The sequence below is a fragment of the Populus alba genome, chromosome 6 (assembly GCF_005239225.2).
Source record: "Populus alba chromosome 6, ASM523922v2, whole genome shotgun sequence".
In the NCBI taxonomy this organism is placed as follows: Eukaryota; Viridiplantae; Streptophyta; class Magnoliopsida; order Malpighiales; family Salicaceae; genus Populus; species Populus alba.
Genome location: NC_133289.1, coordinates 13,873,592 through 13,890,169, shown reverse-complemented (window position 1 = coordinate 13,890,169; position 16,578 = coordinate 13,873,592). Strand labels below are relative to the sequence as shown.

Genomic DNA, 16,578 nt, shown 5'->3' with positions numbered 1-16,578 from the left:
AAGAGATTGGACTAAACTCATCATCATGCACAAACTAAGGCTAGCTGAAACTATCCCATGCAAAAAAACCTATCATGGCTGAAGGAACACAAGTTAATTCCAAGGAAAAACACAATCTTGGTCGAATGGCCTCCCTATCAAACCCAAACCCAAAATCAAAGGCCTTTTCATGACAAATCCATGGTTAAATCATATCATTTAGGATATCCAAATAATTTTAAATTTATAGTTTCTATTGTGTATATGTGTTTTAAGAAGCCCAACATATTAAACTTAATCTTCTCCTTAACCTTAAGCAATCAATATTTGATCTTATCCCCTTGCCTAGTTTTAAAACAAACCCGGAGCCTCCTAAATTAACTCTTCTTATAAGAATTAAATGATCTAGATTATGTTTTTTTTTTCAACCCCTAGCACCTATTATAGGTCCTAACCAAAACCCTGTGGATTTAAAACCAACTCTTAGGCCTTTAGTCTAGTCATGGACTGACAATCAAAACCCCTCAATACCTCAAACCTGAACTTGAACCATTCTTTAGAAAACCCAAACTCTATCTTGAACCAACCCTTAATACACCAAACCCTAGCATTAGTCGCAAATCAAACCTTGGGTGCCTTACACCCATTGTTAAACATCCTAGACTAGGTCTTGGACTAACCCATGAATGCTATAGATATGGTCATAAGCTGAAGCTCAAGTGCCTCAGACCAACTGTCATACACTTTATACTATGTTCATAACCAATTCTTGGTCACTCTAAAGTAGGTCTTAGACAGGATCTCGGGTGTCTTGGACCAAGTCTTGCTCAAACCTCAACCATCCTTAATCATGTCTTGGCTTCAAACTAGGTACCCTAAATATGGTCCTAACATGAATCTTGGACACCTCAACCATATCTCGATTTGAACCTTCAACATGATCCACATTCATATCCCAACTATTAAACCCAACCTCACTCTCAAAATATATAATGGCTATGTAAAAATCAAGTTTTGAAAACTTCTTTTTTGGTTTTTAGAAGCTTTCAAAACTTGTTGTGAATTTTATTTTTTAAAAAAATAAATAAAATAAAAAGGAATAAGATTTCATTTTTATATATTGTTTCAAAATAAAATTACAAAAAAAATAGAAAATAGAAACAAAAATGATACAAAACAATCCTTAAATTCATTGATAAAGTTATTAGTTTAATATGCCTTGTAACCAATCAGTTAGTTACACGTGACATTATTATAATCATGTAAATACATATTTATTATTAATAATAGCTTAATTTATCTTTAATATTCATATAATATTTTATTTATCAATCTAAAGTAAAGATAAAGTCTATAGACAAAAATATTTTGCACAGAAAATTATAAAGTTATTATAATTATAGGATTCTTATTGCATCAAAGCATTATTCCTAAAACATTCCTAGTCAATGCTCATTTAAATACTGGACATTTATTAAATTCGTACAAACTAGTATATATTATGTTATTTCCTTTATAAAATGAAGTAATTGTTCTTATAAGCTGAGGTATAAGAGATACCTGGAAACAATATATAGGTGCTTGTCATAACACATGTATACTGAACTGACCTGCATAAAAATTCCATGTTGAGAGATCATCGATGTCAGTGAAAAGGCTCACATGATGGTTGTATAAGTGATCCTTACACTTGAAATCACTAAGTTATATTATATAGAAAATGTTATGCTTTGATCCTATTACATGCTATCTTAATCAAAATAATAAAGGGACAAACATTGGATATAACATAAATTATATGAAGGTACTTAGGTGTGTGTGTGTGTGTGTGTGTAACAGTGTTGCACGTTGCCGTATGTGGCAACACCAGCCATAATGGTTGCATAAGGCTACAACAACCTTGGTGTTGCCACTTGAAAGCACACTGATGGCAAGGGCAAGGTGCCTTGCCGACGACACATGGAAGAAGAAGGGGAGATGCATATGGTTTTAGGGTTTTTGGGTATTTTACCCCTCCTATTTTATGTTATGACCATGAGGTTTGTTTTAATGAAAAATACTCTTTTACCCTCTTCTTTATGTTTTTTTAACCCCGCAAATAAAATTTTGATATTGTTTTAATTGAAACCCAAATTAAATTAATTATAGAATTAATTTTTCTAATATGATTAGGATTTAATTAAAAAAAATTTCAATTAACTAAAATTTGGATTTTATACCTTAAATTATTTTAATTAAAGAATTGATTTTTCTAATAGGATTATGAATGAATTAAATTGTTTAATTCAATTTTTTGAGTTTTATGATATCCTAATGGGAATAGAGTTTATTTAATTAAATGGTTTAATTAAACAATATTTAGAAAAATAGTTTTTTTTTAAAATAATGAGCTTTTTAAGCTAGAAAATTTTGTTTAATTAATCCTAAAATAGTTTAGGATATTAATAAGAATTTTAATATGATTATTTTTCTTATTAAGTTTTGAAAAAAAATTTCATGGAATTTATGTTAAATAAAATTTGTTTTGTTTGGGGAATTATCAAATTAGATTTGATTGAATATTTCTAAGTGTTACATAATATTATTTTATAGTAGCACATGAAGCTAATAATTAGAATTGAATCATGCAATGTAATTTATTATGATACTAAAATACGTTTATGTATGATGAATGATTATGAACATTAAAAAAGAATGTGATTGTGTTTTTATTTGATGGTTGAATGGTTGTGATTTTTATTCAATAGAGCTTGTGTGTTCTACCTTATCTCTATTTTTCTTCTAGGTTGTAAATTATTTTCTCATCTAATTCCCCTCAAATGTAACTTGAGTTTTCTTAATTAATTATGCAAATGTTATGTAATTTAAAAATATAAAAATTTAGATAAAAAATTATTTTGTATTCTAAGATCAAGAAAGAAATGACAAAAAAAGCTACAACCGAGGTGCTTGCAAAGGATTTATAAAGATTTGCAACAGCTACTTCTTTTCTTTCAACGGCTTGAGTGAATTAGTTTAGATATGTCCATTATTGACTAATTAGAATAACATGCTAGGGGTGTATTATATATATATATATATATATTGTTATGTCATGTTATGCATGAGATCTAATTAATTAATAATAAATCTTTTATTAATATATTAAATATATGTAAATAATTTTATTTTATTTTTGTATGTATAAAAACAAAGCTTCAGAACTGTGTACAACATGTGACTTACTTGTTTGGAATTGTGGTTGTGGTTACAGTTCAAAATGGTTTTTGCTTAGAAATATATTAAAATAAATTATTTTTATTTTTAAAAAATTATTTTTTAAGATCATCACATCAAAATAATTTAAAAATATAAAATAAAATTAATTTTTTTATTAAAAAAAAAAAAAAATTAGGTTGAAGGAGTTGTGCTCCCGAGTCTCTTCATCTATTCGCACAGAAGGACAAAAAATTGAGCCAAAAGTCAGAGTACGAAAATATTATAAGACAATGAATGAGTGTTGATGATGAAACTTTTTTCAAGGCTGATCTTCTTCCTAGAAATCAACTTTTTTTCTCGAATGAAGAGCCAAATGGTCAGCTGTCCATTCAATCAACCACTTTGTCTTTTAAGTCTTCAATCAACGTTTTTTTGATGATCTGCTCTATCCAGCAAAAACTGTAGAAGGGCTTGACTTCATTCCGCAGATTCGTTTTATGTTTTGTTCAGTTTCATAATTCTCGTAAAGTTTTAGTCTTAATTTGGACATTAATATTGCCACAATTACACCATGCTATCAGCTTAGCTGGTTTTAGCGAATTCCAATTAATGACAATCTCTTAGGTTGAATGAGTTATAATGATTTTATCCTTAAATTTCAGCTTCTTCTTGTTTTTAAAGCATGAAGAGAATATATGTTCGCAATAAAAGAAAATAAAATATATTGAGCATTCATGATTTTTACATAATACATTACAAAATTACTTATTGATTAAAAGATTAGACTTGAAGGAAATAAAAAAGTACAAGTGATGAAAGCATTGTTTAAAAATAAATGACACAAATTGAGAAAATGATTGAAAAGTATGTGTTCAGGAAAATAAAAGATAAAAAGAGGTTGTCTTTGTACTAGAAAATTGATGTTTAGAGGAGATTATTCATTAAAGGTGTTAATGCCTATCAAATTTGATGCTTAGAAGAGATTATTCATTAGAGGTGTCAATGCTTACAAAGTGAATCTACAATATGAGTATAATGTTAGAATTAATGCCTAAAAATCTCTCTTTGCATACATATTACTTTTAAGCAACAAAAATACATATTCTTGAACAAATAATTTTTTTTATTAATGATTTAATTTGTCCTTATATTTCTAATATATACATTAATTTTATAATATATCTCTATGGCAAGGTTTTCAGGTCACTCATAAGAAATAGATACAAAACAGACAATGATAAAATTAGTTTAATTACAGATATAAAAACATATTTGAGTCATTAACCCAAAATTGTTTTCTTCTCAACACATAAAATTTAAATGTGATATTTGTGAATTAAGTTATTTTCTTTTTAGGTTTTACATAAGCTATTGCCCAAAATTGACAAGGACACAATTGAGAGTCACTAAGAGCTACAACTCTGTATATTTAGCCATGTTCTTACTTCCCCTGAAATCTTATTCAAGATCCACCGCCGATCCTAATTATTTATGTTAAAGGATGTGCTAATGTTATTTTGTCTATATAAGTCACATTTACTTAATATATAGCATCTACTAGCCATTTACCTGCGCTACACAAAACCGATTTTTTTTTTTTTTAACATAAAAAATAATATTTAAATGTTGTCAGGGTGTGTTAAAAAAACAATTATGGCGCGGGTGATAGACCTAACTAAATCAAATAAGTTGGTTTTATTTTAATTAGAAGAAAAAAAAATAAACAGCGATAATAGATGGACTAAATTTTTTTAAAAAAATTGATTAGAAATATTTTTTTTTTTCAAAAAACAAAAAGACAAATGATGTATCTTAATTAACAACCCATTAAATATGGAAGGATAAAAGGGGTGAAAAAAGACCTGAAAAATTTGACCCTAGTCAACCTAAGTTAACATGACAATCTTGTAACCCTCATAATCATGGTCAAGCCGACTAAAAAAATCTCGTCAAACCTACAACTTATTTTTGATAAAAACATGATAAAAAAAATTACAAAATCCATTTATTTTTTTTTAAAATGCCAACCCATGTTAACTTTTCAAACTCATGACTCAGGTAAATTAGACTTGAAGCACCCTATTTGAAAAAACTCTAAAACTTAGTCTCAATCAATTAAATAATGAAAGATAAAATTGAAAAAAAAATCAATTATACAAAAGAATTTAAAAATAGTCAATGGAAAGAAAAGGTAAAAAAATCATAAACCTAAAAAGACAAAAATAATGTTAACATGAGTTAACTTTTTTAAACAAATATAACCATATTGATTTGTTTATATTTCTTCGCAGTTCTAATATAATCATATTGAAAGGTTCATTAAAATGTTAATAAAATACAACAGCTTTAAGAGCTAGTTTGGAAGTGTAGTTACGATTGTTTTTTAAAGTACTTTTTATATTGAAATACATTAAAATAATGATTTTTTAATTTTTAAAAAATTATTTTTGAAATCAGCGTATCAAAAAGATTCAAAACATACAAAAAAAAAATTAATTTTACACAAAAAGAAATTGAATTTTTTGAAACGTTTTCAAAAGCTCTCTTAAGTCTCTCCTAGTGTATTGATAATTGAATAGCAATAAATGTCCCATGATAGTCAATATTATCAAGCATAAATTAACCGTCTAAAGTTATTGAGAAACAAGAAAAGAGAGTTCCTGGAAAGTGATTCTGAGTAAAGGTAGTATCATAATTATTCATCACTGAAGGCATTCAATGGCAGTTAGAGTCCTACTTTGTTCCATATCAAATATACAGCTTACCGAACATAATGGAGGCAAGTCATTGAAAAGTGTAGTTTTGTTTTTCCAATATTTATTCTTTGTTTTAAAAACAAATAGCTTAGTTCTTGGTGAGGGTGGTGAAGATTGCTTCTGTGTTTGTGCTACACTTGTTGTTATGGTAAGCAGGTGATCAGGAAGGATCTTGAGGGTCTTCTTGTTGCTGAGAAGGAAGAGAACGGGACTGATTAATTTTTGGAAATAGCTTGTGGCTTCAAAAAGTAAAATAAAAAAACCAAAACAAACTCAGGCTCATTGTCATCAACAATGAAATGGGTAGCAACAATATCACACCTATCATTAGTAACTCTGAATAGTCCAAACTTAAACGAAAATCCTGAATCTATTGAGTTTTTCGGTAAAAGGATGGGGAAGTTAAAGAGGTTCTTGATACACGCGCGTCCCCCCCCCCCCCCCCAACACACACACACACACACACACACACACACACACACATATGAGCAAATAGATATTGTGAGCAGATAATTAAAAACAAAAAAAAATGAACAGAAACCTAGAGGAAAAAAAAAAAAGATAAGATGAACAGTCATATTGTTTCATCGTTATGTTTTAAGTCTATAAAAACATATTACTATATAGAAAATAAAATATAATAAAAACATATATTATTTTCTTGATCTTATCTTCTTATTCTCTTAAAGGTTTAGAGGGCTTAGTTGTATCTTGGAGGTATTATTCTTGTGTGGTACAAATAAACACCTTAAAGATAGTGTTTTCACACCTCTAAGCCAACTCCATATTTATTTCCATACTAAAATATTTCTAACAATTTTAAGGTGTTTATTTGATGGAGAAAAATATGAATTCTAGTGTCAAAGTTGCTAAAGATGTCAAAATTCAACTAGATCAATTCGATGATACGAATTACACAAGATGGATGGACAAGATGATATTCCTACTTACTTCATTAAAGATTTACTATATTCTTGACCCAAACCTATCTGCATTACCTGAACCACAAGAAGATGAATCTACTACTATAAGAATTGCAAGAATAAAACGTGAAGAAGATGAAGTGCTTTGTCGAGGCATATATTGAATACTCTACCCAGTTGAATTTATGACATCTTTTCTAAATTAAAGTCGCCATAAGAAATTTAGGCTGCCTTGGAAACACACTATAAGCAAGACAAATCAGGTTCTGATCGTTTTTTTGCTTTAAAATTTTTTAAGTATGAGATTACTAATAATAAGTCAATCATGGATCAAGTCCATGAAATTCAAATGCTAATATCAAAACTTAGTGATTTGGATATCAAAGTTCCTGATTCATTTTAAGTGGGGGCTATTTTATCGAAACTTCCTCCATCATGGAATGAATATAGAAAGAAAATGTTGCATTCTACAAACAATTATATATTTGAACAGTTTCAAACACACTTGCGAATTGAGGTTCAATCTCGTATGTGTGAATTGTAAGCAACAAATTCTAAAGTGAATTTGGATTACTGAAACTGGTTTGACAATGACTCAAAACAATATGAAAGTGTAAAAGAAAGGAAATAAATTCAAGAAGAAACAAAATGCTAATAAGAAGCGTAGAGTTTGTTTCCATTGTGGAAATAAAAGGCACTATATAAAAGAGTGCAAATTCAAGAATTTCAACAAGAAAGGTGGTTCTTTCAAAGTGAATATTGTTGAAAAAGACAAAGTCAAGAAATTAGTTTCCATGGTTTCAAACATTTAAATTGGAATGATTACCGAATTAAATATGAAAACTGATGTTGCAAAGACTTTGGATTGGTGGTTAAGTTCTGGTACAACAATTCATGTTTACAACAACAAAACATGGTTCAAGACTTATGATGAATTGAAAAAACCTAAAGTGGTTTTGATGGGCAACCATAATTCTACCAAAGTTTGGGAAAAAAAACTCTTGAGTTGTACTTTACTTCTAGATAAAAATTGTTTTTAGTCAATGTGTTTCATGTTCTTGAAGTTAGAAAATACCTTGTATATGCTAGTCTCTTGAGTAATAAAAGATTCAAGATTGTTTTGGAGTCTGATAAGGTTATTGTAACTAAGAGGGATGTTTGTGGGAAATGGTTATTCCTGTGATGGCATATTTAAGTTCAATATTAATAAAATCAATGTTATTTCTGCTTTTATGGTTGAATCTATTTCTCTTCTTTGACATGCTAGATTAGGACATCTAAATTATACATATTTAAATATATGTGTAAGCATGGTTATATTTCATATTACCGTAATAATAATAATAATAACAAATGTAAAGTATATATTCAAACAAATATGACAAAGAAGCCTTTTTTCTAAAGTAGAAAGGAATTATCAATTACTTGAGTTGGTTTATTCTAATATATATAAAATAAATGATATGTTAACAAGGGGTGGGAAAATATATTTCATAACTTTCATTGATAATTATTCTCATTTTACCTATGTTTACTTGTTAAGAACTAAAGATGAAACTTTTGGAAAATTCAAGGAAGTCAAGAAAATGGTAGAAAATCAAAAGGAAAGGCAAATTAAAGTTTTTAAAAGTGATAGAGGTGGTGAATACTTTTCTAAAGAGTTTTCTATATTTTATGAGGAAAAATGAATAATCCATCAAATGACAGCACCCTATGCACCACAACATAATGGACTTGTTGAAAGGAAAAATAAGACCTTGGTGGATATGGTCAATGCCATTCTTTTGAATGCTAAATTACCAAATAATTGGGTGAAGCCTTACTTACTGCATGTCACATTCATAATAAAGTGCTATCTAAAAAATTAAATGTTTTTCCCTATGAAGCATGGAATGGTAGAAAACGAAATCTGAATTATTTTAAAGTGTGAGGTGTGTAGCTTTTTATAAAATTTCTAATCCTCAATGAACAAAATTAGAACCCAGAGGTCTTAAGAGTGTTTTTGTTGGTTATGCATAAAATTCAAAGGCTTATAGACTTTTGGATTTAGAAACTAATGTGATTATTGAATCTATACATGTTGAATTTATCGAAAATAAATTCATAAGTGATTCAAATATGCAAGAACTAAATCTAAAAATAATGACTCCTAGCTCAACATTAAGTAAAAAACATAAAAAACTAGAGGTAAAAGGTTCAAGTGAACCTAGAAGAAGTCAAAAAGTTAGAAAGGAAAAACATATAGATATAAATTTTATTTCTATTGATTCAATTGCATTTTTAATGGAAGGTGATAGAAATACAGTATTGAAAAAGACACCTATGATCCTAAATATGGAAGATGATCCAAAAACATTTAGTTAAGCTATGTCTTCTATGGATGTTACTTTTTGGAAAGAAGCGATAAATGATGAAATGGATTCAATATTATTTAAAAAATACTTGCGTCCTAGTAGATTTACCTCCAGGTTCTAAGCCAATAGAATGTAAATGGGTGTTTAGAAGAAAATACAATACTGATGGTTCTATACAAACCTTCAAGGCAAGATTAGTTGCTAAAGGTTTTACTCAAAAAGAAAGTGTTGATTATTTTGACACTTATTCTCTGGTGGCAAGAATTATATCAATTAGAGTTTTATTTAAATTAGCATCAATTTATAAATTGTATGTTCATCAAATAGATGTAAAGACAACTTTCCTAAATGAAGATTTAAAGGAGGAAGTGTACATGGAGCAACTTGAGGCTTTTATACTTCCTGGAAATGAAGAAAAAGTCTGTAAATTGGTAAAGTCTTTATATGGTTTAAATCAAGCTTCGAAACAATGGCATGAAAAGTTTGACAAAGCAATTTTGTTTAATGGTTTTCATCACAATGGTGCTGATAAGTGTATGCATTCTAAATTTACAAAAGTTATTGGTGTGATTATTTATCTCTACATAAATGATATGTTAATATTTAATACCAATATGATTGGAATAGTTGAAACCAAAATGTCGTCGTACTTCCATCTTTAAAATGAAAGATCTTGGTGAAGTAGATATAATTTTAGGTATCAAAGTTAAGAAACATAGTAATGGCTATGCATTTAATTAGTCATATTATATTGAAAATTTTTTTGATAAGTTTAAGTATCTCAATATAAAGGAGGCTAATATCTCATTTGACTCTAGCATAAAGTTAAATGATTATTGTGATAAAGCGATAGCACAACTAGAATATGCTAATGCCATTGGAAGTTTTATGTATGTTATGCATTATAGAAGACCAGTTATAACTTTTGCTATATGCAAGTTATCAAGATATACAAGCAAGTCGAATACAGATCATTAGAAGGCTATTGCAAGAGTCTTTGGTTACCTAAAAAGAATGATCGATTTGGGTTTGTTTTATTCTGACTTTCCAATTGTGATGGAAGGATATAGTGATGGAAGTTGGATGACTAGTTCAAGTGATAATAAGTCAACATCAGGATGGATTTTCTCATTTAGAGGAGGTGCAATATCTTAAGCTTCTAAAAAATAAACATGCATCTCTCATTCTACCATAAAATTAGAATTTATTGCTATGATTGTTGCAGATAAAGAAGTAGAATGACTAAGAAATATGTTGTTTAATATTAAGCCGTGGCCACAACCTATGTCAACTATTTCCTTATACTGCGATGGTGAAACAACTATGTATCGAGCTTATAGTAACACTCACAATGGTAAGTCAAGACATATAAGCATTCGACATAGATATATTCGAGAGTTGATTACAAATAAGGTAATCACCATTGTCTACGTGAAGTCTGTGAATAATTTAGCGGATTCGCTCACAAAGGAACTATATAGAGACATGGTATGAAAAACAACTAATGAAATGGGGTTGAAACCAGCTTCGGATCAGCAATAAGCTTATCTCTAAGTTTAATGGGTAACAACAAGTTACTGTTTAATATCTGTTGGACACTGATAATTAATTTTAGACCCTATTTTGATAGTATTTAGTGTGTTATATTATGTAAAGGAGAATGAGCATAGGCTCTTAATGAAATTTAAAGTTCGTGTTTAATGTAATGGAGACATGTATAATTCCATCTATATGAATATAGAAGTGGCGCCGCTTTAAATAAGAGTTAGGGTTTTTTCTTGTAAATATTCATGAAAATAAGATATTAGCACATAGCCATAATAGTGCTAAACAGTTATAAACTTTTTTAAGAGTTTGGATAGTATTATGTATATAGCATCTTCTATTCTACAACAAAAATTTTATTTTAATCTGCAGACACCAATAAGTTTAGTAGGATTCAAGTTCTAGCACTAATTAAAGGTTTAAATTGCAAAATACTTTCTTGTAAGCATAATTCTATCAAGTGAAAATACATTCATTACAAACTAGTGAGAGATTATTGGTGTAGTTTGTAAATAAATAAAGAAAGAAAAGATGTTTATCCTCTATTGGAAAGAAACACTCCCTCTTAATCTCAAAAATGTGGGTTTCTATTTATAGTAAATTAAGCCATGATGGACATACTCTTCTATTTGGCTTCCTAATGCTATTATATGAATATTTATAATATCAAAAGATCGCATTTGAAACTTGAAACTTAATATGAGTAGTCATATTGTTTCATGTACAGTCATAGTATTTCATCAATAGTCATATTATTTGATGCATAGTCATATTGTTTGATGAACAATCATAGAATTTCATCAACAATCATATTGTTTGATGAACAGTCATGATGTTTCATCAATAGTTATATTATTTGATGAATAACCATTTTGTTTGATGAACAATCATGGTGTTTCATCAATACTTATATTATTTGATGAACAATCATACTATTTTATCATTATGTTTCTAGTCTATAAAAGTATGTTACTATATAGAAAATAAAACATAATAAAAACATATATTCTTTTCTTAGTCTTATCTTCTCATTCTTTTAGAGGTTTAGAGGGCTTAGTTGTATTATAGAGGCGATGTCTCGATGTGAAACAAATAAACACCTTAAAAATAATGTTTTCACGTATATAAGTCAACTCCATATTTGTTTTCATACTAAATGTTTCTAACATATAAGGTGGTCTTGGAGGAAGGGACAACTGTGGTTGTGAAGAGGTTGAAAGATGTGATGGTTTCTAAGGCCCTGTTTGTTTGCTGGAAAGTAGTTTTTTTTTAAAAAAGTGAATTCCGAGAAAGTGAATTCCGGGAAAGTATTTTTCGATGTTTGGTAGTGTAATGAAAAATAAGTTAGAAAACACTTTCCAGTGTTTGGTTATGTCATGGAAAATGAGCTGGAAAATAACTTATTAATATTTTATTTTTCTCAAATTTATTAAAATAACGAGGAACAAATCTTACAAATTAAAAAGTTGAATGAGAATAAAATTGAAAAAAAATATAATTTCATAAATTATGTCAAATAAAATAAATAATAATCAAAATAATAGAGATCAAATCTAAAAAATAAAAAAATTAAAACATGAAGAAATTAAAATAATAATAATTAACATTTCATAAATTATTTCCAATAAAATAAGTAACAATCAAAAGAATGAGGACCAAATTTGATAGATAAAAAACTTTAATTAAAAAATGATAAGGGAAAATCAAATAGCAATTATAAAAATGAGGACCAAAGTTAATATAAAAATTAAATTCTAAGGGATGAAATTGAAAAACAAATATTCAAAACAAAATATATATATATATATATATATATATAGCAATCAAAAGTTTAAGGACCAAATTTGATATAATCAGCAAATAATGACATTTCTAAATTTTTCACAACTTTCAAAAAGTGTTTTCTGCCCAAAATAAAAGGAAAATACTTTTCTGGAAACTAAGCTAAATTTTTCTTTAACTGGAAAGTGTTTTTCGTTGACCGGAAAGTATTTTTTATTTACCAACTTTCCTAATGAAAAACAAACACATGAAAATTTAGAAAGTAATTTCCCAAAAACTACTTTTCAAAAAACAAACACAGCCCAAAAGAGAGTTCAGATTCAAATGGGGGTATTGGTAAAGATTAATAAGAATGATAATGTGGTTCCATTAAGAGCTTTTTATTATTCAAAATATGAGAATTTGCTTGTTTCTGATTTCATGCCTGCCGGTAGCTTGCCTGCTCTTCTGCACGGTATCATGCTTTCTAGCTTCATTCTCCTTTTCTTTTTGCTTTTTCTGTGGTGGTAGTTGACTGTTGCCTAGATTTATTATTTTATTTTTCAAAACCAGAGAGGGAAGGACTTGAAAAATGGATCTCGTAATGCTGCGTGTCAAAATCTTATTGGTCTGTTGCAGTCATTGAAATTTCAAGGTAATTATAGCAAGTAGCATTCCTTCCTGTGACCCCAAGGCTGGTCGGGTGCTCAAGGAGTGTTCTTTTATTTTTTTAAAATTGAAATTAATAAATTATTAATTGTTTTTTGAATATATTAACAGGTATGTTTTTTTCTTAATAGTAAAAAAAAGCATTCCTTACGAGTGTTATAACTAATTCATTATGAGTGTTATAATGTGGTCTGTTTAAATTACATTATTCGCTTAATTAAGGGGCAATTTCTTTAGCAGCGGATGATGCGCAGATGGTTCCATGTTCAGTTCTAAAACCGGTGCCTTTTTTTCTTCATTGAAGAAAAAAGAAAAAAGAAAAATAGAAGGCTAAATAAAATAAACCAAACAAACATTCTTGGAGTGCAAACTACGCGGGCTAGCGCGTGTCTTGGTTGTTGTTTTGTCTGTTTTTTTAATTTAAATTTTAAACAGATTGTTTGTTGGGTGATATAGTATCAATTATTTTTTAAATAATTTTTATTTTATAATATATAAAAATAATATTTTTTATTTTAAAAAAATTATTTTTAATATTATCATATCAAACAATCTCTAAAATTAATAATACACACCTATCTAATTTTGCAACTCTCATGTAGCTACCACTAGGTTTGACAATCTTAGCCAAACCTTATGGACACCAACCTAAATTGACTCTAATTAATTTGAAATTTTTTTTACTGTTTATGTTCGAGTTGGGTTTGGATAATACTTGAAATAAAATATTCAGGATCAGATAAAGTGTGGATATTGATCTGCCTAACCTAAAATGGCTATGCTACTACACTTCTATGGCGTCCCCGCACTTCCTCATCGATATCTTTCCTTGGCTTTTTTAAAGGTATTTGAAAGTGTGGTAGCGGTTGTTTTTCAAAGTGTTTTTCATCTGAAAATATATCAAAATAATATTTTTTTTTATTTTTTAAAAATTATTTTTGATATTAGCATATCAAAATGATTTAAAAAATATTAATTTACAGCAAAACAAATTAAAAAAATTAATTTTTTTTTTAAAAATACTTTTAAAATACATAAACAAATAGATGTTTAAAGAAAGCACTAAGTCAACAATAACACTGCCAATCTCATTACCTCTTGCTCTATTCAGTCTTTTCTTTTGGCCTTTTTCAATTTGTTCTCCACCAGAGCTGTTATGGGCTACTTGTTCATCTTATGCTGATCTTTTTTTTTATTATTATTATTGTTAATCCTTCTTGCGTTTGAAGTGTTCATCATCTTCTAGATATTTCATTATGCCTTTCATTTTACATAATATAGTGGCCTTCTCAACTGATATATGTATTTATAAGGCAATGCTTTTCTCTCTTTCTTTCTTTTTTTGCCTCGTTTTTTTTTTTTCTGACAATGATGTCAGTATAATTCATAAAAAAAAAAAATGAAAGGAATTTATTGATTAATCAACTAATTTTATAGATATTCAACGGATATCCAACGGATACCTGAAACCACATCAAATTAAGGTTGATTTATGCCCGATTAGATTTAGGGTCCGGTATAAAATTTAAAATTAGGTTCGTGTATGGATATTGCAACACCCGACCTATGAGCTCTCATTATATTCCTTAATTACCTTCTCCCACATTATTACGGTCAGTTTTGGTTGGCATGTAGTATTAGTTAAAGGGGAAGGGCAATGCTAGATCTAAATAAGATTGTTCGATTGGGAAAAATATAAGAAAAAAGAAAACCTTCCTTGAATGATAACTAACCATGTAAAAAGTTGGAGGGTTGATTTTGCTCAAATTTCTGATTTCTTCTCTTGAATTTAGTGAACTTCTTTTGTATTTCATTAGTATTCACTAGAATTAGATTTCTTTTTCTAAGCCAGAGCTTCTGGCACGCCTATTCTTGAATTCGTATAGTTTTTTCCAATAGTACAGTCTAGTTATGTAGAATTATAGTAGTCTCTTTTGCTTTATTTCTAGTCTTTTTTGTTTTTTCATGATGATAATGTTTTAAAATTTAACATACTAAGGAATGAGGTTTTTATCTAGTTACGTAGAATTGAAGTAGTCTTTTTTGCTTTATTTTTAGTCTTTTTTTATTTTTTTCATGGTGATGGTGTTTTAAAATCTAATATAATTAAGAATGAAATTTTAAGTGTTTAAATAGTGAGTAATCATATGTTCACACTAATATTCTTTTCTCCAGAGTTTATCAAATTAATGGTTAGTAGTAGAAGACCTAATATCTACAAACAATATTTTTTATGGAGTTTAAATTAAGACCCTCAAATAATAAAATTAGTGATTTTTAATAATAAATTGCAATAAATAAGATAATGAACTTTGAATTTTAAGAATAAAAATATTTGTTCTTGTTTATGTATGATCAATACTTTGAGAATAAAAGTATAAATACTTAGATAATAGAAAAATATAAATCATTTACTTGAGTGGTTCATGAGATATGTATATAGTCCCTAAATCTTGTCATATTGCATAAATATAGGGGTTGTAGTGTTATTTTTTCCTGATAGCATTAATAAGGGATAAATATCTACATTAATAAAATATAAATATCTCTTACACAATATTAATATTAATGAAAATATGATAAATTCTTATAAGACTTTTATACACCTAGAGGTATAGGGAGATTATTACTCTTGATTTTTAACATTTTATGCTACCAACTATAATAATAAATAAACAAAGTCTTATAACCTAACATGAGACCCATAATGATTGTTAGTTCCATATGCATTTGGACATGAAATGATTTGAAGTCCAAGGTGATAAGTCTGACAGCTCGTTAGATCCATATATACCTGGGTTCAACGTATAGTTGAATCCAAAGATGTTGTCACTGATAGCTCATCAGATACACATGTGCTTGAGCTCAACGCGTAGCTAAATCTAAGGTTATTGTATTTGACAGCTCGTCAAACTCACTTGTACTTGGACTCAAAGTGTAGCTGAACTCAAAGATATTGGGCATGCTAACAAGCTACATCCACATGTTCTTAGGCTTAGCGTATATTTAAACCCAATAATGTTGAATTTGAAAACATGTCAAATTTATGTCATTTGAGCTTGACTTTCTGCTAAATTTAGATATGTTAGATTATTACTCTGCTCTTGATCCTTTTAAACATGAACCTATACAAAAATAATATATATAAAATATGTTGATACATCACAAGAGACTTCATATATGCGTTTTTTATTAATTTAAAGTGAAGGGTGGTTTGGACAATTCATGCTCTCCCAACTTTTATAAAATCTACTTCTTTGCCCTAACAAAAAGAAGAATCATCGTGTAATGTCCTGCAATTTGTGTAATTGTTTTTCTCATTTGTATCAAGAATTTTTGTGAGTGACATTATTATTGCATGCTGATCAAGATGATATTTTTGGCTAATTAACA

At 28.3% G+C, this 16,578-nt stretch overlaps 1 pseudogene; it reads left to right on the top strand.

Moving 5' to 3' along the window:
* The window catches only part of LOC118048001 (probable inactive receptor kinase At2g26730), a 28,760-nt pseudogene that overhangs the window by 11,367 nt on the left and 815 nt on the right, over window positions 1–16,578 (top strand).